The sequence below is a fragment of the Hemiscyllium ocellatum genome, chromosome 13, assembly GCF_020745735.1.
Source record: "Hemiscyllium ocellatum isolate sHemOce1 chromosome 13, sHemOce1.pat.X.cur, whole genome shotgun sequence".
Lineage (NCBI taxonomy): Eukaryota > Metazoa > Chordata > Chondrichthyes > Orectolobiformes > Hemiscylliidae > Hemiscyllium > Hemiscyllium ocellatum.
In genome coordinates this window covers 66,066,652-66,092,370 of record NC_083413.1, presented here as the reverse complement: position 1 = coordinate 66,092,370, position 25,719 = coordinate 66,066,652, and the positions used below count along the sequence as shown (strand labels likewise).

The 25,719-nt window shown below is 40.6% G+C and overlaps 1 protein-coding gene across 2 annotated transcripts in view; it reads left to right on the top strand.

Moving 5' to 3' along the window:
* Positions 1-1,455: 1,455 nt before the first annotated feature.
* The window catches only part of LOC132821921 (beta-galactoside alpha-2,6-sialyltransferase 1-like), a 131,971-nt gene continuing 107,707 nt past the window's right edge, over positions 1,456-25,719 (top strand). For both annotated transcript variants that reach the window (XM_060834890.1, XM_060834887.1), the window contains exon 1: positions 1,456-1,628. The gene's annotated coding sequence lies outside the window, so the exon portion shown is untranslated. The remainder of the gene's footprint in view (positions 1,629-25,719) is intronic.

Here is a 25,719-nt window from a genome sequence, read left to right as displayed (position 1 = left end):
GTACAGATGAACTAAGTTGGCACAATCTTGACTTCTGCTGATTTATCTGCAATCTTGTAGTTTATTTTTTCCTCGGTGTTTTTCCATTTTCTTCCTGATTAATTGTCCCAAGGCACTGTGGTCAGCATTGAGGACTTCCTGTGCACTGACTCTGATTCTGGTCAGCAAGAGGTCTCACAGGCAGCCTTATATCATGGGCATTGTCAACTTCTTGTCCTGTTCTGACAGCAATTTCATCGTAGAGCATGTATGAAGATTTATTTGGAAAGAGCTGTTTATTCAACTTCCCTACTTCTCTGGTAGTCTATTTGATAATAACTGTAGATGATGAACATCGTTCTAAGTTGTGCCAATAACGCTGATCGGTTAGTTAGGTAGATTAGTTTCTCACCATTCAGTTTAAACAATGCTGTGAATTGGTGGAAAGAGGAGTAAATTGCTCTGTAATGGGACATCTTGGATTTAACAGAATGCTGGGACTAACAGTCTCAGTTTAACCAATGAAATTTAGAGATTGAGGGAAAAAAACGTAACAAAGAAGGAAATGTGGTGAATTTGACCAAATAAGATACTGAGACTACAATGAAAATTGGGAAAGAGAGATCAGATTAAAAGGTGTAGAGGTGTCAGTGACACAAGCTTGTGTTTTCAAATAAACCTGTTGGACTATATCTCGGTGTTTGTGATTTTTGATAGACTAAAAGAGACAGAGAAAAAGGGACAAAGGTAATGTAACATCCTTTTCTATAAAAAAAGGTTTGCAGTTTAAGGAACTCCAGAAGCAATTTGGGACCTGAAGGAGTGAGACTTTAGTTTCAACTGTTCCCTTTTCTGGGCCTCTGAGGGTAAGCAGCATTGCAGAAGCATAAACCTCCTCATTAGGTACTTGTGCTGTTAATTTTCAGTCCCTATCTTCTACAGTGAGTTTCATTGCGAATAAATGTGGTGTTGCAACAATATCTTGAAACTCAGAAGGAAATTGACGATGTGCTGCCCAATATTGTGATTATAATTATTCAGTAATTTCTAATAACCTTGAATTCTTGGGGTATCTCTTCCCTATTTACAATGACATGCATCTTAAAAATCACTGTCACTTTCACAACAATTCTGGCCCATTGATTTTCAAGTTTGAGAACCCTGTTATACATTTTAAAATCAGATTTCTTTTAACTAATTTAAGCCTTGTTAAATATCTCATCAGTAATTTGCTTCCAATGTAGTACCTAGTGTATTTGAAATATGTGGAACTTCTGCCCAGCTGGTCTGATTTGCAAAAGAGAAGCAAACTGAGCAACAAAAGCAATGTTGTGCAATACAGAAAAAGTCTTCTGCTGTAAACCTCGTGATGCAGATAGCTGGAGGCATGAGGATGGAGTGGCAGGGGGGAGGGGTTTGGGTGGTGGGAGGAGTTCATTGACAAAGTTTATAACACCAATCAGTTCACAGGAGACTATGATTCTTTATTGTGTCTTCTTGAATTGAAGAAGAAAACAGAAACCTTGTGGTCTGTGACTGAGTTTGGTGCCTGCTGATGTACCCTAGCAGCAATTGGAACTGAACATGTCAGATCGCAAAAGAGAAAAGCATGAGATCGCTGCAACAATGGCTGACACACTTTAATACAAGTAAGTTAGTTCTTTCACTTACGTTCCACAGGCATTAAGATCATAAAGTGAAATATATATTACAACATGGAATGTTTCCTTTTCCCCTTTAATCAAATCTTGTTTTAAGTACTTACCAGATGTTGCCAACTTTGACACATAAGGACCATTTGATTGTTCATTTACAGAGATGCAACACTATATGTGATATGGCTGTATTAATGCAAAAACAACAGTTAATTGATGGTAAAAATTGAGACAGGATTGTGCTGTATCCCAGTCCCCCTCCTGCCTCAGCTCTGTTCAGTTAATATTGTACTTTGTGCAACCAAATTACGTGAGGTTAACAAAGGCTTTAGTTAATGAGTTCAGAAATGTTGGCACATTGCAAAACAGAGTTCAATTTAAATTTGACTAACTCCAATTAGCGGTTCAATGTTATGTTTTGCTGTGACATTACTGCCATTAACTGATGTAATGTAATTTAGATGCAAAAGGATGTTTAATGGCAAAACTATTAAAATTTGCAAATTTATATTGGCAATCAGAGAAAAAAAGTACATTGTAACATTCCTGTTTTTCTGAAGTCAGTGAAATAAGCTGGGCCTGACATCTCCCTCAGCGTCAATGGTATTCTACCTAAACACCATTCTGCATGCGTGAGGCATGGAAGTGAGTGCCAAAAGATTACATCCCAGTTTTTTTTAAAACATCCTTTTCCTGCGAAAATCATTCACGCAAGGTATGGCTTTAAGCATGTCAGTAATGCTCCACTTATTTTCCAAGGAGCTATCCCTCGTGTATAGGTGTTGTAAGCCTTTCAATTAAAGTAGCAATGAGAGGATAAGAACCCACAGAATTCAAAATTATATATGTGTTGTTTGACATCTACAGATGCACAGATTCCACCTTGAGTTAATGCGTGAAGAGATCGGGGAAAGAATGTTGGTCTGTTCTAACCATTTAAGCCATGGCTAGCATTAGAGAATTGACCAGAGCTGTAAACCTGTTGAGCACCTATTGCCATGGGGCTTCTGAGAGCTTTGAGTCAAAATAGGAATTCTCTAATGACCCCCACTTACACAATAGTATTCCTAAAAATGAAGCTACTGTGAAATTTTGAACAGGTAGCTGGTAAAATTACTGGCAGTAGCATTGGCCTCTGTTAGTTTTCAGTCAGTTACAAGTTCTGCGTCTGATAGCAGCTTCCACAAGATTTGATATGTAGCTTATTTAAATTGACCGTACCAGAATGATTGTTAATTTTTTGTCTTGAGCGTTGCAGGGTACCGCCATGGCTACCAAATAGGATGTAGTATTTCAACATGCCCCAGAGATAAAGCTGCTGATTTGAGATGATTGTTTCTTGTTGCATCTATTAATTTTCATTTCTAAAATCAATCTGAGAAGCAGGTAATCGCAATGCTGGTATTACCAGTACTCAATGGCGTGTTGAAAATGCCCAATCCAAGCTTGCAAATGATTCTATTGTCAGAGGTAAACAGACAAGACTACTTATTTGATGACAAAATGATCTTGCACAAGCCTCAGTTCGTAGGAAATGAAAATCAAAACACTGGCGCAATAAAGGCTACCATTGCTATACAAAGAGAATATTTCCGTGTCAGCCATTGTATGTGAGCTTGTGAACTCCAGTGAAGATCGCATTGACCGATGACAGTGAAGCACATCTGCTTCCCTTTTCTTGTAATGCAACAATTTTCTTCTGCAGTCTATAAGGAGACCTCATCAACTGCAGATTAATTTTCAAAGAAAGAAGGCTGACAGAGGTTAAGGATATAGATCAACCACACAATGAAATGAAGGTATATTCCCATGGAAATGCTTTTATAAGCATTAATGCAGTTACCTCTGATTTGCCTTTTGAAATGTCTGTTGACAAGCTACAGGATTTGTTTTGACTTAAAATGCAATGAATTCTCCTATTTTAAGTAAGATTGGGAAATACAGGTCAGTGTAGATACAGACATTATGGTTCTAGTTCATTTAGACCTTTTCTTTTTAAGTAAATTCATGGCCCAAATGTCTCATAGTTAGAGTGTATGTTTAAAGCTGGATATTTTTCGATGTGAGTAAAAGCCTATGTTGTCGATATTGTGGCTCTAACGCCTATAAAGGAGTATCTATCACTGTATTGCTTGAAATAAGTGGACAAAGTTATTTTCAGCAGAAATCTCGTCACACATTCGCCAAAGTGTTTATTAAGCACTCCCTCCTATTGGAAGGATGTTGTGAAATTTGAAAGGGTTCAGAGTAGATTTACAAGGATGTTGCCAGGGTTGGAGGATTTGAGATATAGGGACAGGCTGAATAGGCTGGGACTGTTTTCCCCGGAGCGTCAGAGGCTGAGGGGTGATATTATAGAGGTTTATAAAATCATGAGTGGCATGGATAGGGTAAACAGACAAGATCTTTTCTCTGGGATGGGGGAGTCCAGAACTGGAGGGTATATGCTTAGAATGATGCGGAAAGATTTAAACGGGACCTAAGGGGCAATTTTTTCATGCAAAGGGTGGTGCGTGTATGGAATGAGTTACCAGAGGAAGAAGTGGAGGCTGGTACAATTACAACATTTAAAAGGCATCTGGATGGGTACATGAATAGGAAGGGTTTTGGCTGGCAAATGGGACTCGATTAGGTTAGGTTAAGTTAGGATAACTGGTTGCCGTGGATGAGTTGGACTGAAAGATCTGTTTGCGTGCTGTACATCTCTATGGCTCTATAAGGATGGGCAAAGGTTACGTGGAGCAAAGCAAACTGCTGGAAGAGGGAGGAGAAGAGCAGCTGGCTGAAGTATGAATAAGATGAGGTTGTGGAAAAGGATGACAACGGATGAAGGCTGCAACTTGGAAAATCTCTTTCTGGGGTTATAACTGACAAATTAATTTAAATGCAAAACCATAATCTCAACCTCATTCTTTTTTCAACAACAGTTGTAGAACTTGACCTCCTTCCAGCACTGGAAGTTACATTGACAATTTGGCTACAATGCAAGAACAAAACTTAATAGAAGTATACATTCTAAATTAAATATTGTGTATAAGATTAAAGTAATTGGACAGGAGTTTCCTCATAGCTCAGTTCCTTCACTTGCATTTGCCTTTCCAAGTGTTCTTTCACAATGCTGCTCCAGTGACTAAGGCATGATTGTTGGGAGGCTGCTAACTTTCAGTGGGAGAGATGGCAGTTGGCAGTGGAGAATGTCTTTGAGCAGTTCTGGTCTTTGAAGGTCCAGTTTCAGATCATATCACAATCTGGGTGATCGTCAGGGTGGCAGCAGTGGGATCATTATGCTGGGTCATTCACCATTAGGATAAATAATTCTAATAGAAGGATTATGCACCACTGCAAAGTTCTCCAGGGAGCGCTTCAGCAATCTTAATAACCTGTCTGAGCACAGATAGCTGGCCTACTGAGACACTGTGCACGTTCTCTGAATACTAGGACCTAAAGCCATTCGGGCAGCAGTTTAGATTTAATTGATATCAACCTGACTGTCTGGTACAGCATGCAGGAATTTGGTGCAAGCTGCATGTGCTGCACTGCAAACTAATGCATCAGTCATCAGTTGTTATACTGGGCTGCATTCAGGAGTATCGTGAATGGACTTGACCATCAGATCCATGCCACAAAGGATTGATTCTAACTTCTGTGCACAACATGAATTTACCAAACATTGAATGTAGCCAGGCTTTCATCGAGCAACCAGATCAGTATGTCAACTTATCAACCATTTCCTATAGGCTGTCCCATCGAAATTCTCACCTGAGCCCACTCCAGCAGAGCTTCTATCCAATTGTGCCCTCTGTTGAGCTGGCATCTACATTAGCCTTGTTCCTGCCATTGTTGCTGTGTATTTGGATCTGGTGTTGCTCCCCTACAAGTACAGATCTGGGCTCTATCGGATGCTGCAAGGTAGTCACAATATCGGTACCTGAGCTAATTATTGTAGGTGTGAGATCAATAACAGTGTGCCTCACCATCTTCTACCTGAATAAGGTTCAGTTCTTGAGCATCTGAAGGGGAATAAAGAGAGACAAAGAGTAAGATTATAGTGATTGGCAAGAACGTCTGCAACTTGAAAAGATTATTGTATGCGGAGGAAGTATGGTATGAGGAGGATTAGGTGCGAAGAAGCTATCAACCCTACTTTTCCTTATCAAAAGGGTCGGCATGGTGGCTCAGTGGTTAGCACTGCTGCCTCACAGTGCAATAGTCCTAGGTTTGATTCCACCCTCAGGCGACTGTCTGTGTAGAGTTTGCACATTCTCCACATATCTGCGTGACTTTCTTCCCAAAGTCCAAAGATGTGCAGGTTAGGTGGATCGGCCTCACTAAATTGTCTATAGTGTCCAGGGATCTGCAGGCTATGTAGGTTAGCCATGAGAAATGGGGTGGTCTTTAGAGGATTGGTGTGAATCCGAAGGGCTGAATGGCCTGTTTCCACACTGCAGAGATTCCGTGACCTTCAGTGGATTCAGCCTCTGTGCTGACCACATCCTCAGTAATGGGCCTTTTGTTAACAATCAGTAATGCCATTCCCCCGGGGTTTGATGGAAGCAGATGCACCTCTCAAACTTTGTTTAGTTCCTGCAGCCTCCCTTATGAGGGGAGCATGAGAGGAGAGCACATCACTGAGATTTATGGAAAATAGATGATGGCAAGAGTGTTGTGGAGGCAGCTCCACCTGAGGCCGTCAAAAGAGAATTGTATAAATATCCAAAGAGAAAATCTTTCCAGACCTGTAAAGCAAGTAACACGAGTAGGACTAGGTGAGATGCATTTTTAGGAAGCTGACATAAACATGATGCACATAAAGGCGATCTTTGCTGTAACCGGTCTGTGATTCTACATCTTTCTCATTGTTGATGGCTTAAAGAGTGTGCTGTTGCGATGTATTAGTTGGAGATGAGGAAGTTGAAATGCTATGTATGATTGAATTACCTCATTAAGCAATGGGGTGAATGGGATAAGTGATCGTTTTAAACCTTTTTCTCTCCTCTGGAACAGCAGCACTGAGTCACATTAATGCTGCAGCAAAAGGCTCTGAGGCCTTTCATTACTAGGCAGATTGGCTGGCAGAAGCTAGTTATCCTGGCTGGAAAATTACACATCACTTTTGGAAAAATTGTCCGGGGCCTGGAACTTACACTCATTAGTAGGAGTCAGGGATATTAGGTCATACTTCCGTAAGCATGATGGCTGAGTGGAAGATCCAGACTAATACCTTTTATTCAACATTTTGGTACAGCTACTCTATCAGGTGGTGTTTTTGCTCTTCAGTAACTCAAGTGGAACGTATAATTCGGTCACGTATTGATGTAGGATGAATGAAGTCTTGTATTTGAAATTTTCTTAACATTACTTTATAAACTCGCAATGGTTGTTATAACTCTATTCCTTGGAGTCTGAGTGGAGAGTAGAATATAGAACGTATTCTGAATTCTTAAAACATTGATGGAAAATGCTGTGAAGACATTAGAACATTGTGCGTTCTGTTTGTGCCTGAGATATGCTTGACTGATCATGCGGCACTGTGCTAATATTAATGTTCAACCTGAAACGTGTGACAGTTCACACTATGCAGGGGTTAGAGTTTTATGTGTCACTGAAACAATTTCTAGAATTAGTGGCAAGTAGCCAAATGTGGAATTCAAAGATGGTCTTTTGATAAAAAAGAAATATTTGGCTTAGAAAACAATAAAGGCATCATAAGTTTGTAGACAGGTAAATAAAGGCACAAAGGTCAGTGACGTGGTTTTATTATGTGAAGACAGGCAGCCAAATCAAACCAGCCTCCCTCTATTGACAAAGTCAGAAGTCACACAAAACCAAGTTATAGTCCAACAGATTTATTTCATGTCTCATGTGACTTTTGACTTTGTCCACTCCAGTCCAATGCTGGCACCTCACATCATGGCTGTATTTGCAACACAATCAAATTAAAGAATTCAATGACCCTCAAAATTGTCCCGAATAGTTCCTAATTAGACAATGTGAAAAACCGCTTGCAGAAACCAACTTTATACTGAAACAAAAGAATTAACAATTTATTATTAATACAGTAGCTTTAATAGAGCAAGGTTAAACAAAAAAAGTAATCTAATTAATATCTACAATTTAAACCAATCATCTTTGATTTTAACCCACACTCTCACATACCCAGACACAGTGAAGGAATAAATTAATGAAAAATAAAGGAGATGTAACTGGCCAGTTCACGGAAGCACTTAACACAGGTCTGTGGAAACATATCTTGCTTGATTTCTGATATTGGTCAACTCAAGTAGCTTTCAGTAGGCTCTGAGGATTATTCAGTTAATTCTTACAGCTGAGATTCTATTCTGTAAACATTCAACACATTGATAATGGGAGGATACCCAGAGAGCAATCAAATCGCCTTCCTATAGCTTTGGCATCCACAGCCTTCTGACAAAAAACAGTTCAAAACCCCCAGTTCAAACTTTGGTTTCACTTTCTGTTTTTTCAACATTCTCCTTGTTGGATTGGTTAACACCAGCCTCCCTATGATGGTACCTGTTAATATCGAAACATCTGTCAACACTTGAACAAAATTGATTGCAAGGTTCAAATGCCTGCAAAGTTGAACACAAATCAGCCTACAATTGGTTTCCAGGCCACATCCTTTCAACAAATATCAGTTTGCTTCTTCTCCCTCTTTTTTTTAAAAGAAAGAACAAACTTCTACTCACAGCCCAAATAATGACAACAAAAACTGTGTGAATTTTAACAATACATTTTGCACTGTGGAGATACTTGGGTAGCAAAACAGCACCCATGTCAATTGTACTAACTCTCATCGCAGCCTGTGTTGAATGTCATTTTGACCAGGATATTTTGTGTGGGTGTTAACAAGGTTCGCCCAGAATATGCATGTTTCAGTGAGCATGCAACAATGATTCTGTGCTAGCCCTGCCATTACAGACCTGACTATTCTACCTAGTTTGCTCTCTTACCCTGGTTGTGGGAAAATCACCAGCCTCAGACTCAGAGTTGGGGGTTCAATGACAGAGTTTATTGTACAAGGAAAAACCGGTGGTCCGGGGAGAGAAAAACACCAACAGCATAGTAGTCAGCTGTGAGTCTTCTCTCAGCCCAGAGCACATGTCAAGATACTTTTATATGTTTTGTAATATAATAGGTCAGTGGTGAAATTATGTCTTTGTAACACGGTTTGTTAATTGTAAACATTGCAGAATCATTAATAGTTTTGGTGCAGTCATTGTCAGTTCCAGCACAGCCTTTGTTAATTTCAGCGTGGTTGTTGTTAGTTTCAGCGCAGATTGCTAGTTTCAACTACGTAGAAGTCCGTTGCTATGGTAATGGGCGCTTATCACTCTTCCTGAGAAGGACGATTGCTGCAGCCCTGGCTATTAGTACTCTGTATTGAGTCTGTATCAAACAGTTAGCATTCTATCAGAGGTGTTGGTTGGACCGAGACACTTCGGCGGCCAATATACACTGCTCATGTGCATTCTCTCTCCCACCCACCTTAAACTAATCAACTAGGTTGTGAGTGCATTATGCTGGCATTCTGGTGGCCCCAGGCAGTATCTGTGTTTGCTGTGCTGTCTCTCTCCATATTGTGGCCCTGCAGCCATCTTGTGGGTCAAGTGGCCAACTTATGGCTCAGCGGCCATCTTGTGTGTCCATGTGCCTAGTGTCACCCTGCCCCATGCCATCTCCCACTTCACTCTTGTGTATCTGAACTTGCATTTGCTGTAGTTCTATTAAAAGGCTCACTGGCAGGTTAGTTGCAAATTGATTTCTACTGACTCTGCCTGATTTGTAGGAGTGCTTTGAATTTCAAATGTTCCAGCCTGCAGGGAATGGTAGGGGTTCCTGTGGTACATTGGAAGTTTCCCTATAGGTGGAGAAAGACTTTTAACAAAATGCCGTTGTTACAATTCTTTGTATAGACCAAAAATTTTTCGTAAGTGTTTTGAAATCCCAGTGACTGATTTAAATGAGTCTTACATGATAAAATTTTAAGACTTTTACTATAACAAACTAATTCTCTAAACTTCGGAAAAGGTATCCCTTATTTGTTTTTCAATATGGCCATAACTCCTTGCCACATTTATATATTGTGCTGTACTGTCCACACAATTATCCTCCATACAGAAACTAGTTCAAAGTTACCCCCTGCTTTGACAAGATGCCTCTTCCCTGTTTCACTGAGGTGTAAGTTGAAAGTTACTTTCTTCAGTCTTCTGTGAATTCCATAACCAACTTCCAGCAGAAAGGCTAATGCAGTGATTTCTTCATCAAGCCTTGCCAGGGCTAAGTTTCTAGTTTCCTTAACTGTCCATGGAATCAGTCTGTTCAACTGCTGCTAGCAGTACTGTACCTGGCAGGTAATAGAGAACATTCTTTTCCCCCACTGTTTAGAATAACTCTGTATCTGAATTTAGAGTTTCTTTAAAACAACGTGTCAATATTAAACTGCTTATGACAAATAGCCAGATCCTTACTGTTAGATTGCTATCATTGACTGTAACAGCTACCAGCTTTCTTAGAGACAAAGAAAACTGCAGATGCTGGAATCCAAAGGTGACAGGCAGGATGCTGGAAGAACACAGTGAGCCAGGCAGCTTCAGGAGGTGGAGAAGTCGATGTTTCAGGTGTGACCCTTCTTCTGGACTGGGGTTGGGTGTGGGGCTAGCTGCACAGAAAGGGGGAAGTGCGGGCAGGGTGGTGAAGTGGGCATAGGTGAAGACAGGTGGAGGGAACGACCTGGTTGGTCAATGGGAGGAATGAATGGTGTCAGGGTTGAGTGGAAGGGAGGGGGAGGGGAGGGAGGTTATTTGAAATTGGAGAACTCAATGTTGAGTCCTTTGGGCTGTAGGCTGCCCAGCTGGACGATGAGGTGTTGGTTGAAACTGGAGAACTCAATGGCAGAATCCAAGGAGCAGGAGAATCGACGTTTAAATCATAAGCCCTTCATCAGAAATGCTACCTGACCAACTGTGCTTTTCCAGCACCAGAATTTTTGACTCTGATCTGCAGTTCTCACTTTCTCCCAGTTGTTCAAAGCAGTCAGAGGCTGAATCCTCTCCACATAAGGGGTGAGAAGCTAAATGTTGGACAGCCCACCACCAGTCTTGAGTCTTTCTGCACTATTGTAGGTCATTTCCCTCCTGGGATGAGAGCGAGGCAAGTATTAAGGGAGATGAAAAAGAATGTTGCTTTTGATGCAGGTGGAAAGATGTCCCAAGTGAGTGAGTAGAGGCAAAAAAACTGCAGATGCTGGAATCCAAAGTGGGCAGGCAGGACGCTGGAAGAACACAGCAAGCCAGACAGCATCAGGAAGGTGTGAGTGAGTGAGTAGGCAGTACAGGGGGCAGGCAGGGTAAGTCATGTTGAGGATGGTAGTGAGTGACACCAAGTGAGGAAAAATGTTGTGGTCAGTAGTTAAAAATCACACAACACCAGTTATAGTCCAACAGGTTTATTTGGAGACACTAGCTTTTGGAGCACTGCTCCTTCATCAGGTAGTTGTGGAGTATAAGGTTGTAAGACACAAAATTTATAGCAAAAGTTTACAGTGTGGTGCAACTGAAATTATATATTGAAACAGACCTGGATTGTTTGTTAAGCCTCTCATCTTTTAGAATAACCATGTTGTGGTCAGTAGTGAGAGTTGGCAAAGATAGTGTGAGTGTGAGGTATTGGAGAGAAAATAGTAGCAAAAATGCCAGCAGAGTGGAGAGCATCATTTGCCTTCTTTCTATGAGTGTTTCCTTTCTGAACTTGCCTCCAGGTTTCATCAGTGTCATGGAATTGCACTTATTCATTGTTTTTGTCTAAAGGGGTTTATTTGAGCAATGTGCCCAGTTGAAGAGACTTGGAGATCTCTGTGCATCAAAAGGGCTAGGGGGTTTCCTGCAAGAGTAATTTCGCAGTGGATTGCTGTATCTCATTGTACAGAAGATGGGCTGCTATTTGACAGAACTGCCAAGCACCAAATGCGAGTTGATCTCAGAATTCTTGAGACTGTTCTCATCACTGATTGGAATTGTATGGCAGTGAGTTTGGTATGATGAAATTAGATTGTATGGGTTTATGGTACTTAGTTGTTAAGAAGACCAGGCTACAGCAAAAGTAAAAGGAAATGGCAAGTTTTGCAACTCAGCAAGAGTCAATGACTTGGTGGATAACATTCACTCAAGTCTTGACTTTATTTTGGCAGAGGTGGTGATGGTAAGTCAGGAAGCAGCCAATTCTCACTCAATGATTGATAGGAATTGGGTCAAGCTGCATTTTTGCTCACACCTTTCTGTTCTTGTGTGACTGCTGGTTTTCAGGGTGAAAATGCGAGTTGGCAGTCTTGAATGTAATTTGATTATAGAAATATTCAATGAATTTTGACAAGTCAAACCTAAAGCAAGATTTCTGTAACTTGAAAAGACTTTGCTGTGTTATTAAGGCAATATCATTGTCAGAAAATAATTTTCACGATGACATGGGTGTGCAAGTCAGGATAAGTGTTAAGATTGAGAGAATTTTGCTGAATCCTGACTTGGTCTGATAGCTACCTCAAGGTAATAATTTTCATATAGGCCAAGGAATGACTCAAAAGTTAATTTCTGCTGGATTATCACACAACATTCAATGTTAATGTGCCCTATTGACTCCAAATGTTTAAATATGAACATTTGAAGCTGTTCCAATATAATTTTGCACTCAATACTTTATAAATTTTAAGTGGCATTTCCTTGCCTGCATCACTCTAAGCAAACTAGCCAGGTTGCCTCAGGCTCTGCTTTCATATTGTTAATTTTTCAAAAGGAGATATCAGTTCTTCACACTGACAAATTGAGGACAAATCTGTCTTTTAACCTTGACAATCTTAACACCAATGGGACACTACGTGTAATTTATTTTCATGTATAAGGGGTCTCTGAGGAATTTCTTCCATTTAAACTGTACCCTTGATGAAGGTTTTTCTGCACTCATGCAAATTTAGCAAATTGAATAATTCATCTGGATCATAAATCTTAGGGAAATTGGTTTCTGCAGAATTGTTCTTTAGTTTAATTGGTAGGATATTTACAGTTTTAATCCAGTTTGTAACATTATTGCAATTAAGATTCTCAAGAATTTAACGGCCATAGATTGAGGTATATAGTCGACTGACACAGAAAACAAAGCAATTTTTCTGGCACCAAAAATAATATTTTTGCAGCTAGTCCACATATAATTTGACCCTACCCCCTTTTCAGTGACAATGTGTTATACTGACATTATTAGTCTGCCACAATTTACCACCCCATAATTGCATGTTTTATAAATAATTGAGTGGAAGGGAATGAGAAGTTGATGTGGGCTGTGTTGTGAAGATGCTTGGGAGTTTAGGATATGAGCTAACCCTGTGTGATAAGTAATAACGCAAAATGGGTTTTCCAACAAAACAAATGAAGTATCACACTGGTTTCAAGCTAATGTTACAACCAGGTCCAGGATGAGGTTCCTGAAGTTATTACAGTTATTATGTAGATCCTGTTGTGTATGGATGGCTCTTTGCACAATCAGCCCATTTTTAACCATTTACACTTCTTGTTTGCATGCTCCTAGCAATTAGGTCTCTCTTGGCTTATTGTTAGCAATCTCTTTGTTTGCCTATCCCTTCTCTCTCTCTCTCTCTCTCTCTGCAAATGTGTTGCTGGTCAAAGCACAGCAGGTTAGGCAGCATCTCAGGAATAGAGAATTCGACGTTTCGAGCACAAGCCCTTCATCAGGAATAAGAGAGAGAGAGCCAAGCCGGCTGAGATAAAAGGTAGGGAGGAGGGACTAGGGGGAGGGGCGATGGAGGTGGGATAGGTGGAAGGAGGTCAAGGTGAGGGTGATAGGCCGGAGTGGGGTGGGGGCGGAGAGGTCAGGAAGAGGATTGCAGGTTAGGAGGGCGGTGCTGAGTTGAGGGAACCGACTGAGACAAGGTGGGGGGAGGGGAAATGAGGAAGCTGGAGAAATCTGAATTCATACCTTGTGGTTGGAGGGTTCCCAGGCGGAAGATGAGGCGCTCCTCCTCCAGCCGTCGTGTAGTTGTGTTCTGCCGGTGGAGGAGTCCAAGGACCTGCATGTCCTCGGTGGAGTGGGAGGGGGAGTTAAAGTGTTGAGCCACGGGGTGATTGGGTTGGTTGGTTCGGGCGGCCCAGAGGTGTTCTCTGAAGCGTTCCGCAAGTAAGCGGCCTGTCTCACCAATATAGAGGAGGCCACATCGGGTGCAGCGGATGCAATAGATGATGTGTGTGGAGGTACAGGTGAACTTGTGGCGGATATGGAAGGATCCCTTGGGGCCTTGGAGGGAAGTGAGTGTGGAGGTGTGGGCGCAAGTTTTACATTTCCTGCGGTTGCAGGGGAAGGTGCCGGGGGTGGAGGTTGGGTTGGTGGGGGGTGTGGATCTGACAAGGGAGTCACGAAGGGAGTGGTCCTTGCGGAACGCTGATAGGGGAGGGGAGGGAAATATATCCTTGGTGGTGGGGTCCGTTTGGAGGTGGCGGAAATGGCGGTGGATAATACGTTGTATGCGCAGGTTGGTGGGGTGGTAGGTGAGAACCAGTGGGGTTCTGTCTTGGTGGCGGTTGGAGGAGCGGGGCTCAAGGGCGGAGGAGCGGGAAGTGGAGGAGATGCGGTGGAGGGCATCGTCGACCAACCCAACCTCCACCCCCGGCCCACACCCCCCACCAACCCAACCTCCACCCCCGGCACCTTCCCCTGCAACCGCAGGAAATGTAAAACTTGCGCCCACACCTCCACACTCACTTCCCTCCAAGGCCCCAAGGGATCCTTCCATATCCGCCACAAGTTCACCTGTACCTCCACACACATCATCTATTGCATCCGCTGCACCCGATGTGGCCTCCTCTATATTGGTGAGACAGGCCGCTTACTTGCGGAACGCTTCAGAGAACACCTCTGGGCCGCCCGAACCAACCAACCCAATCACCCCGTGGCTCAACACTTTAACTCCCCCTCCCACTCCACCGAGGACATGCAGGTCCTTGGACTCCTCCACCGGCAGAACACAACTACACGACGGCTGGAGGAGGAGCGCCTCATCTTCCGCCTGGGAACCCTCCAACCACAAGGTATGAATTCAGATTTCTCCAGCTTCCTCATTTCCCCTCCCCCCACCTTGTCTCAGTCGGTTCCCTCAACTCAGCACCGCCCTCCTAACCTGCAATCCTCTTCCTGACCTCTCCGCCCCCACCCCACTCCGGCCTATCACCCTCACCTTGACCTCCTTCCACCTATCCCACCTCCATCGCCCCTCCCCCTAGTCCCTCCTCCCTACCTTTTATCTCAGCCGGCTTGGCTCTCTCTCTCTTATTCCTGATGAAGGGCTTGTGCTCGAAACGTCGAATTCTCTATTCCTGAGATGCTGCCTAACCTGCTGTGCTTTGACCAGCAACACATTTGCAGCTGTGATCTCCAGCATCTGCAGACCTCATTTTTTACTCTCTCTCTCTCTCCCTCTCTCACACACACACACACACAAACAGTCCGGGCATCATTTCAATTTACTCTGTTTGTTCCACACACACACACACACACGCACACATATACACATACACTCTCACTCACGCACACACATACACTCACAAACACAGTCTCACTCACACGAACACGCATACGCACGTGCACGCACACACACACATCATTGACATAAATTCTGGATTAGTGGTGCTGGAAGAGCACAGCAGTTCAGGCAGCATCCAAAGTGCAGCAAAATCAACGTTTCAGGGAAAAGCCCTTCATCAGGAATAAAGGCAGTGAGCCTGAAGCGTGGAGAGATATGCTAGAGGAGGGTGGGGGTGGGGAGAAAGTAGCATAGAGTACAATGGGTGAGTGGGGGAGGGGATGAAGGTGATAGTTCAAGGAGGAGAGGGTGGAGTGGATAGGTGGAGAAGGAGATAGGCAGGTTGACATAAATACTACCCATCCCCAGCTTATACCCTAAACCCTAACATTAAACCATAAACCCAAAATTTAAACACTAACTCTAATCCTAAACCTTAAACCCTAACGTTAAACCATAAACACTAACCCTAATCCGAAACATGACCCTAAACCTAAACCCAACCCAAACCCCTAAACCCTAACCCTAAACTCAAATCATAAACCTTAAACCTAAACACTACCCTAACCCTAAACCCTAAACCATAAAACCTAACCCTAAACCTTAACCCGAAACCTTAACACTAACCCTAAACTCTAACCTCAAACCCTAACCTTTAAACCCTAACCCTAACCCTAAAAACCATCCTAACCCTAAACCCTAACCCAAACCCCTAAACCCTAACCCTAAACCTTAACACTAACTGTAAACTCTAACCCTAAACTTAAATCATAAACCTTAACCCTAAACACTATCCTAACCCTAAACCTTAACCCAACACCAAACCCTAACCCTAAAGCCTAATCCTAAACTCAAATCATAAACCTTAACCATAAACACTACCCTAATCCTAAATCCTAAACCATAAACCCTAACCCTAAACCTTAACCTGAAACCTTAACACCAACCCTAAACTCTAACCTTAAACACTAACCCTTAAACTCTAACCCTAACCCTAAACACTACCCTAACCCTAAACTTAAATCATAAACCTTAACCCTAACCTTTCAAATGAAGAAAACAGAAAACCAGAGGAGGTTAGAAATGAAAACAGAAATTGTTGGAAATGCTCAACAGGTTTGGCAGCATCTGTGGAGAGAAGTCAACGTTAATGTTTCAGGTTGAGTCACCTTTCCTCTGAATGGTTTTAATCAGAGGAGGTTGTTGCGTTCCTTCACAAGATTCAAGAGCAAGAGTGTCGGTGTAGACCACATTCTCTCAAGAGTCATGGCTTCCTTGAGAAGTGGGAAGATGTTTTTGTTTGCAAAGCCATGTTTAGTGGCTTTTCTTTCATAAGCATTGTACACCAATTGCACAAAGTGAGAATGAACAATTGGGAGGAATGGTATGGGAGAGCTGCAGTGATTAATATGGGGTCATTACACTTACTGAAGTGGTGGAAGGTGTTTTAGAGTGGTGTATATCCATAATTTCTATGAAAGGAGCTGCCTCCCTGATTGTGCATAAGGCTGGCCTAGGGACAAATTCTATTGAATTTAAATCATCGCGATATAACGTTAAATCATATATTGATGTTAAATCATCGCGATATAACTTCCTTTCAATGTTCTTTTTATGTTATCCATTGCATGTATCCTAGTACTATTTGCTTGGTCAATGTAGCACTAAGCCATCAAAATTTAAAAAAAGAGCTCTTGTTTACTAATTTCCTTTAAAGTTTCGTGATACTGTGTGTCTTGTAAGAATGCAGGTGAATATTTCTGGGAACCTCTCCAGTGGGTTTGCAGACAGTACAGTAGCAGACTCTATCGACAGCAGCAGACATGACTGATAATATCACAATCCATGGGAGAGATCTGAGATTTTTCCTTCTCATCCACACTGAGATCTAATATTTAACAGTTTACACTCCTGATGAATTAGGAATGAAGTGCCACTTAGCCTCCTGAAACCTGGGGGTCTCAGTTGGCTTATAATCAAAGGTCAAAGTTCACAGGCTTTGTTTGTTTTTACAGGTCAACTGACAATGTTCAGCTGAACATGAACAAAAAGTGATTTTCAGCTCACCTCAGCTCCCTTAGAATCTAAATATAGGTTGCCTTTAATTTATTGATGCTATTAACATTAATCTTTTATTCTGTTGTTTATGATATTACAACTGCAGTAGTGCTCATTAATATTTGCAACATCCAGAGGACACATATTTTTGATTGCACATGCTATAAAGCATGATTTTAGTTATATCTTTCTCATTTCAATCATTGATTCTTTTGAACCCTTCAGACATACTAATCCTTTGGGAAGAATGGTCAATGAAAAGCAGCTGGGGGCTGGATTCTCACTACCAAGACAGATAGCCTGAATTGGGAAATTTCTGGACTCAGTCAAATCACTTTGATGTAAAAGGGGCATGTCAGTGCCTTTTCACTTGGGAAGATGGGGTTGGCATTGAGACCAGCCTGCCAAGACTAAGGGGGTCGGATAAGAGACCCTGTTTCTCTGGGACTTTATCACCCTCACACTCCCATCTGCCCACCATGTCCTCAGATGCCCATATGCTTATGTTATTTCTGTAAACATTGAGCCAGTATGGACTATGGGATCCATATAGAGATGGGAGAATAAACTAACAAGCTGAGAACTTTCATTCACATAGTCATTATGCAGAAATAAACGTCTCATTAATAAAACCCATTCAAATACTTTAAGTCCTATCAAGTGGCCAATCTTATAAAAACAACTTCTATTCAGAAATCATATTAAAGACAATTAACCTCATAACAGCCTCCTAAAGCTGTTCATCAAACATGATCCCCCTGCTGAGGCAAGTACTTTTTGAGCTTTTGTTTTGAGTCAAATTTTCACAATGAGTTCAGTTGTAAGAACAGCCCTTTGGGATTGTCAATAATTAACACCAGTGGAACGCAGAAACAGTTGGGTTTTTTTTCTGCCTAAGCTTTACAGGATGGCTTGTAACTTAATGTATTCCAGCCAAGGTATTTTTTAAAACTCTAAATGACAGCTGTAGTAGTCAGGGCTGAGAATTTAAATAACTTCAGACCACAAGACTTAACAGATATTATCCATTTGCATCTGCTCCACCAATTCTTGACTACCATTCTGTGTAATATAGTCTTTGGAACAGTGAAAATGGGGCCTGTTTGATTTTAGCACTAATTTTCAATGACCACTTGAGTTCAGGTTTTGATTATATTTGATTCAAACCCTTCATCTTCTCCCTGTTAGAATTGGCAGGGAAATTTCTGCCTCCAGATCCCAACCACCATTTTTAATAGCCTCAGGATCTGACCTGAGTAGAACATTTCAACAGCAAGTGGAAAGTGAGGACTGCAGATGTTGGATATTCAGAGTTGCAAAGTGTGGCACTGGAAAAGCACAGCAGGTCAGGCAGCATCCAGTAGAAGGAGAGTCGATGTTTTGGCCATAAGCCCTTCATCAACATTCCTGATGAAGGGCTTGTGCCTGAAACATCAACTCTCCTTCTACTTGGATATTGCTTGACCTGCTGTACTTTTCCAGTGCCACATGTTTCATTTCAACAGCAAGTCTGATCATGTAAGGGGATTGAGATATCATCAGCGTATAAACCTTCACATTTACTTTGGGTTGACAGCTATCAAAGGGAACAATCATATTTTGTGAGCATGTTACATTTGGTTTCTAAATTATACTTGCTGGATTTTGTATTGGACCCATGATGAAACCAATCATTGAATTTGGATCTGATTGATCTAGGCCCTAATTTGGAAGAAGTATTTTAGGTTGATTTAATTCATTGCTTTTAATTTTGCCACAGGTTCTGTAGATATCTGCTCCTTTGAATTGTTGGCATTAAGCTTTAAGCGCATTGTGGGGAGCTAATTTCAAAATTACCTCAGTTTTGAGGAAGAGTCACCAGACTCCAAATGTTAACTCTGCTTTCTTTCCACAGATACTGACAGATCTGCTGAGTTTCTCCAGCAATTTTTGCTTTTGTTTTAGTTCAAGCTGAGCTGGGTTGGCAGGCTCCTTCCAGGACATTATTAAACGAATTGATTGGATTTTGACAACACATGATAGCTTTTATGGGCATAAGATGTAACTCCTACAGCATAACCATTAAGCTACTGTATCCTTGACAATTTCTGCCCTCGCCTATCTCTCTTTATCTTGAGAAATATGATCTTTTTTGAAGTAGTTTTTTCAGAAGATGCAAGGTTACAAAATCAAAATATGACTTTGGATGAGGAAGGATTTTTGACACCATTTGACTTCATCTTTCTAAATTATCAAGTTGCTACTTATCAGATAACCCTAATTTAGTAATATTGTAACTCATTGCAAATTTGGTCTGCAACAAAATGTCCATTCCTTCACTTTCAGAATACTGCCTACTTTAATCTCTATTACTTACCCATTGTTGCAAAAATCCTCATCCGTGCCTTCATTAGCTTATAAAATGATTTTTAAAATTCTTTCCTCATTAGCCTTTGAAAACTTCAAATTCATCCAACGGGTTTATTTGAAATCACAAGCTTTTGGGGCACTGCTCCTTTGTCAGGTGGAGTGACCTTGTAAACTTCAGGTCATTTAGAAATGTCCACTATGTGATCTCTCTTGTGCACACTGTTATGGCCATTACCCCCTTCCCCCAACAGTCCCACCAATTTCAAATAATCTTCCCATCCATTCCCCGAATCCCTTTCCAGCCTGGCCTCCTCCCTTCTATTCCACAACTGACCCTTCCTACCAGTTACCAACCAGATTCATGCCTCCCATCAACCAACTAGATTGCAAGTTTACAAGTAGTAGGCTGCTTCCATGCTTTCATCAGAAAAGGTACATTGCTAAAGTCCAGAACTAGAGAGCATAGGTTTAGAATGAGGGGAGAGATATAAAAGAGATCTAAGCGGCGACATTTTCATGTAGAGGGTGATGTTTGTGTGAAATGAATGCCAGAGGGAGTGCTGGAGGCTGGTACAATTGCAACATTTAAAAGCCATCTGGATGGGTATATGAATAGGAAGGGTTTGGAGGGATATGGGCCGGGTGCTGGCAGGTGGACTAGATTGGGTTAGGATATCTGGTCGGCATGGACAGGTTGGACCAAAGGGTCTGTTTCTGTGCTGTACATCTCTATGACTCTATGATTGGGAAAATAAAAGAGTCAAAGTGACATGAACCAACTATTTTGACATCTGATAAGTTGCTGCTTTGTGCCAAAAGACAACTGATTGCACTGTAGAAGATTTTAAGGAGTTAATCACTGGAAGGCTGTGTCTTCAAACAGATTTTTAAGGCCAAATGAAATGCGGAACGAATAAACTACTTCTTAGGAGAAGGCAAGCTTCAAACTTGATGATTTCAGAGGACTAATCAATAATTTAGATGATAGAATCTAAAGGATCATTAATACTGTCACACCATTAACTTGAAGGATGAAAAAAACTCAGCACTCAGAGTCCAGCACCAGAACTCTCCATCAGCAGAACTTTAAGGACCACCATTGCACAAGGATCGAACGCGGGACACTTGCAGAGACAGACACTGTTGATTGGAATTATAGCTAAATTCCACTATTATTCCGACAATAGACAAGTTGGGTTGTGAGGCTTTACTTGCTTACATGAGGGGTCTTACTTTGGTTGCTGCATGCAGTAAATTTTAAATCATTACTTCAGTATTTGATTGTCTGTGAGAGTTTTTTTTCAGAAAAGTAACCGACTTAAAGGGAACTTGTGGTATTTTACCTACAATAAGATTTCTGTAGTCAATAAGAATTTTAGAAGTTGATGTCAAGTACCATTGATTTGTTAAGTGTCCAGTTTATGCAGCTGGAAATAACATTCAAATGGATAATTTTTGCCCAGATGTTTGATCTTTGCAAGAGTAGTTAATGCTTCTTCCACAATGACAATAATTACACTCCTTTCAAACTTAGGTGCTTACCTGCAGTGGCATATTTTAGTTAAGCTTCCTCATTTTGCAAATGACTTTTATTCTGAAGCTAATAATTGGTGCAATATGATTAGTTCAAAAAGTTCATTGCTCACTCCAAAAATATTGAACCATACATTCCAACACAGGAAATAAATGCAGGGGATTACCATTACCACAATACAGAGAGATATCAATCGCTATATAACACATTAGACCATAGGAAAGTCTAGTAAACCCTTTCAAGATAAACCTGTTTATGAAACAAAAGGACGGAGTGACATTGGAATTCAAGTCGAAAAAAATAAAAACTGAACAGAAAATGAGAAGGAAATAACCACAGTAATGTGCATTTGTGTCACTCTTTATAAACCAATGCATTGCCAATCAAATTAAATGCTAAGGAAACAACCAGAGAGAATGCTGGAGAAACTCAGCTCAACTGAATGTTTTGTGTGCGGTATGATTGTTCTTTAGAACCTCAGCCATACCCGACTTGAAACATTAATTCCACCTCACTTTCCAGAGATGCTGTTAGACCAGCATTCTCTTCTTCAGATTTCCAATTCATTGCATTTTGCCTTTAAATGTTAAAGGGCTGGAGATAGAAGTGAGGGAATACTAAGGAGGAGGTAAATTATTAAAAAATCTCTGAAGCCAAGGTGTGGACTGTGAGAGTTGTGGAAGAGAGGGATTGAGGAGAAAGATGCACAAACACACTGTCGACTGGAGTGAGTCTCAGCAAGCGTAATTGCTGAAGAATGAACAGAAGATATAAATCAACTTGATCTCCAGGCTGACCTAACTTGTACTTCTAATTATGAATTTAATATAATCTGACCACTTGAGCATCATTGTTCCTCTTTGTTTTAGTGCCATGCTATTAGATTTTAGAAAAATAAATGCGAGTCCGAGGGAAGATAGCCTTATTTCAAAGCCTTCCAGCAATCTGCATTAATACAATTCCCTGTATTGAATGAAGGCTAATTGTTTATAAATTTAATTTAAATGTTGCAGTAAAAGCAAAAAAAAACTGCATTCATGGCACATTTTTGGTAAACTTTCTTTAAAGGAAATGTTTACCCTCTGTGTGAGTGAAGGGAAGTGGAGTGGTGACAGCAAGATTTAAAGTCAAGATTTAAGACAATTTCCAGTGCAATTCTGCAAAACATCTAAGACCTAAGTTGATCTTTATCTGCTCTTTTAGTTTGCTACTCTTGGATTCAGAACTCTGACTGGAAAAAAATAGTCTTTGATTAATGATATGCTAGTTACTTCCTTTAGCTGAAAGCGCTATCCTCTGATTCTACTGGATTAAAAAGTTACAAAAGATAAAAAAAATTTACACAGCCTACATTTCACATTTAAATTTACAAAGCCACATTTTGTGCCTAAGTGTCAAACTGTCTTGTGACAACCACAAGGAGATAGAGGTTAGTTAATGAGCAATGAGCTTGGTTTTTGCAAAGTGCAAGCAAGAAGACAGATGTCTACTGTTTGTACAAAAACTATGTACTTTCCATCCATTTAAGGTTCTGATAAAACAAAAAAAAGTCACTCCATATGAATGAGTCGAGCATTCGTTGATAAGTTTCTAGAAGTAGTATTAAGTCAAGTGAACTTTATGCTTCAGGGCGTGCCATTGGTACACTGGTAATAATTGATCTTCTACAAAGTTTGACCCTGACCTTTAGCTGAAAGATCCACTGAAGTCAGACTCACCCTAGTGCAAACTACTTGATAGAAACTGGGAACAACACATCATTGAAGGTGGCATTTCAGCTCTTCACATCTTCAAACATCAACATACTACTACTGTACAAGCCCATAACGCATTCCAGCCAATCCTGCTCCTTGATATAGCAAGCTGGTATCAAGAAGGAATAGTAGATATTGTCATAACAACAGACCTCAGACCTGAAGTATGATGGGTATTTTAAATTTTAATTTCAAAATGTGTACTTTAAAATAGGATTACTCTCGAAAAAAAAGACTCAGACATGAATAGAATATTGTTGGCAAAGTTTTGTATGGAACTGATGGAATGTTACACCTGTAAAGGGTCAGGGAAATTTCAAGCAGAGAGAGCAAAAGAGAGTGACATAGCTGGAACAGATAATGAAGGGGTCTTCCCCATCTGAGCAGAAAGCCTGCTTTCACGGACATGTTTTTTGTGTTTTGCCCTTCCAGGAAGATTCATACAAAGGGCTGAAAACCAACTGTAGTCCTGGTCTCTGCATGCTAGTGGAAAATGTTTTGTCCAACAAGATGTGCTCATAAAACAAAGTGTGCTGATGAACTGAGGTACATGCATGCATCAACTCAAAAATTCTCAGACCACTCGTAGGTTGCAAAGTAGCACACTTTTGTTGTAGTTAAGCCAGTGAGAGATCAATTGATAAAAATTCAGGGTATCAATCAGAGATGACCCTGAATATGCTATTAACTGATCTCTGAAACATAACAAGTTGGACCGAAGGGTCTGTTTCCATGCTGTACATCTCTATGACTCTATGACATTGTAAAGAGACAGTATCATTTATACCCTTAGAATGCACCACTATCTTATTTTCTCTATTTCTCACCATAAAATGTTTCTTTATTAATTAGGTTCTCATTAGATAACTAATAAATTTAACAAAGCTACTGATGTTTTCCATTGTTTGCATAAATGTATGAGAATGAGATAAGAAATGAAGCTGCTAATTCTACTAGGATTCTTTCACACATGCCAAACAAACCAACTATTCAAGGTGATGTACATCACTAGATAGGAAACTATCTGGTCCTGGTCATTGCGTCATGGATTTGTAGCAACTTGTGATGGCAGCTGTTTGAGAAACAGGACAGCTGTTATTCTGTGCCAGGATTCATTCATTCTCAGGGTCACCTAATTTAGCCTTTTTAAAATGTCAATTTATTAATACAAAATGGAGTCTTGTAAATACAAAGGTTCTTTTTAGCTATTACTTATTTCATATTTTATCACATAGACTAACTTGGGTTTGAGCATAACTATGTTATTAAGATCACAGTTCAAAAATCACAGGTAAAGAACAACTCTCTGCTCGGAGTGCTAGAAGCCAGCTATCTAATGAGCTTGTCAAAAAGGAGCAAAGATACAGAAGAATTCTTACACTCTGAATGCTGCCCTCAGAAAAAGACTGGATGAAAGGATTTTAACTGACTTGCAAAAGCCAAGAATCTCAAAATCACTATCTATTCTTCATGAAATGCCTACAGAGGATGATCTGAATGTATCACTATCTGATCATTTTTGGGTTCACTTCTTGTTCTGAATCTCTGTGTATGTGTGTTACGTTATTAACTCTTCTAATATGTAGTAAATAACAAACTTTTTTTTAACTCAAGAAGGATCAGGTAAGTTAGCTCCATTTTAAAAGACAAATTCACTTAGGCTGGGAGAAAGGAAGGGACCCCTCTAAATTAACATTGTTGCAAGAACTGAGGTGAACAGAAGGAAAGGAGCCAGTTCATCCCTCCTCAGCCAGGAGCTGAATGATTTGTCATATTGGACTAGAATTATATTAACTTGGAGAATCTCACCTAGGTTCCAGTCCCATCCATGTACACCCCAGTTATAATTTAAAATCATTGAGACTGAACAGCAAACAAATAATTATGAAACTGCTACAGAATTTAAGGTTTCAGAGAAGCATGTTAGATATGTTCTGTTCTGTGAAGTTCTGTTCACAGCTTAGACAGATACCCAAGAATAAATGTAGAGACCAGCCTAGCAAGTGGCCCGTGTTGGAAAACATAGTTGTAAAATACAGCAATGAAAATCATCAGGTGGACTTTGTTTCTGGAGAATCTGTTTAAATCTCTGCCCTGAAGCATGCAAGAAAATTAAATGTTGCAGATTTGAAAGCCAGGTGTACCAAGTTTATGAAAAGAAACAATTTCCATTGAAACAGAGCTCAAGATTTTACTGTCTCAAGAGAGCCTAATGATAGGATTATTACATTACAGTGGTTTATAATCAGAAATCCACAAAACTATGAATACATTGCGTGTGTGGATGAGATTCCCATTAATTTTGACATGCGAGCTAGACAAAGGTTTTCTAGCAAACACTAGCAAAGTTGGATAGAAAACAGTGCTACTAAAGTCAACTGGCCATGAAAAGAGTAGATTCACCATTTGTACTGTTGTGTATGTTCCCAACAGGACAAATTGTAAGCCAATAACGATATTCAAGACAAAAACTCTCCAATACAGTAATTCCAAAAATGAAGTGGTCATCCAGATTCATCATATCAGATGAATGGGTGAATGTGGCTTGAAAATATAGCTGAGGAAAGTTTGCAGATTGTGATCAGAGGGCTTGTGTAGTCACAATGTCTTCTCATCTATGCAATGTTCAGATTGCACCTCAATGATCTGTTGTTGAAGTTGGATCACAATACAGTGATATTTTTGTGATTACTCGTGGTGTAACCACTCTTGTGCAACTATTGCAATGTCTCTCCAAACAAAGCCCTTCAAAGATACCAAAAAAAAATGGAATGACTGAATGATCAAGGAAAG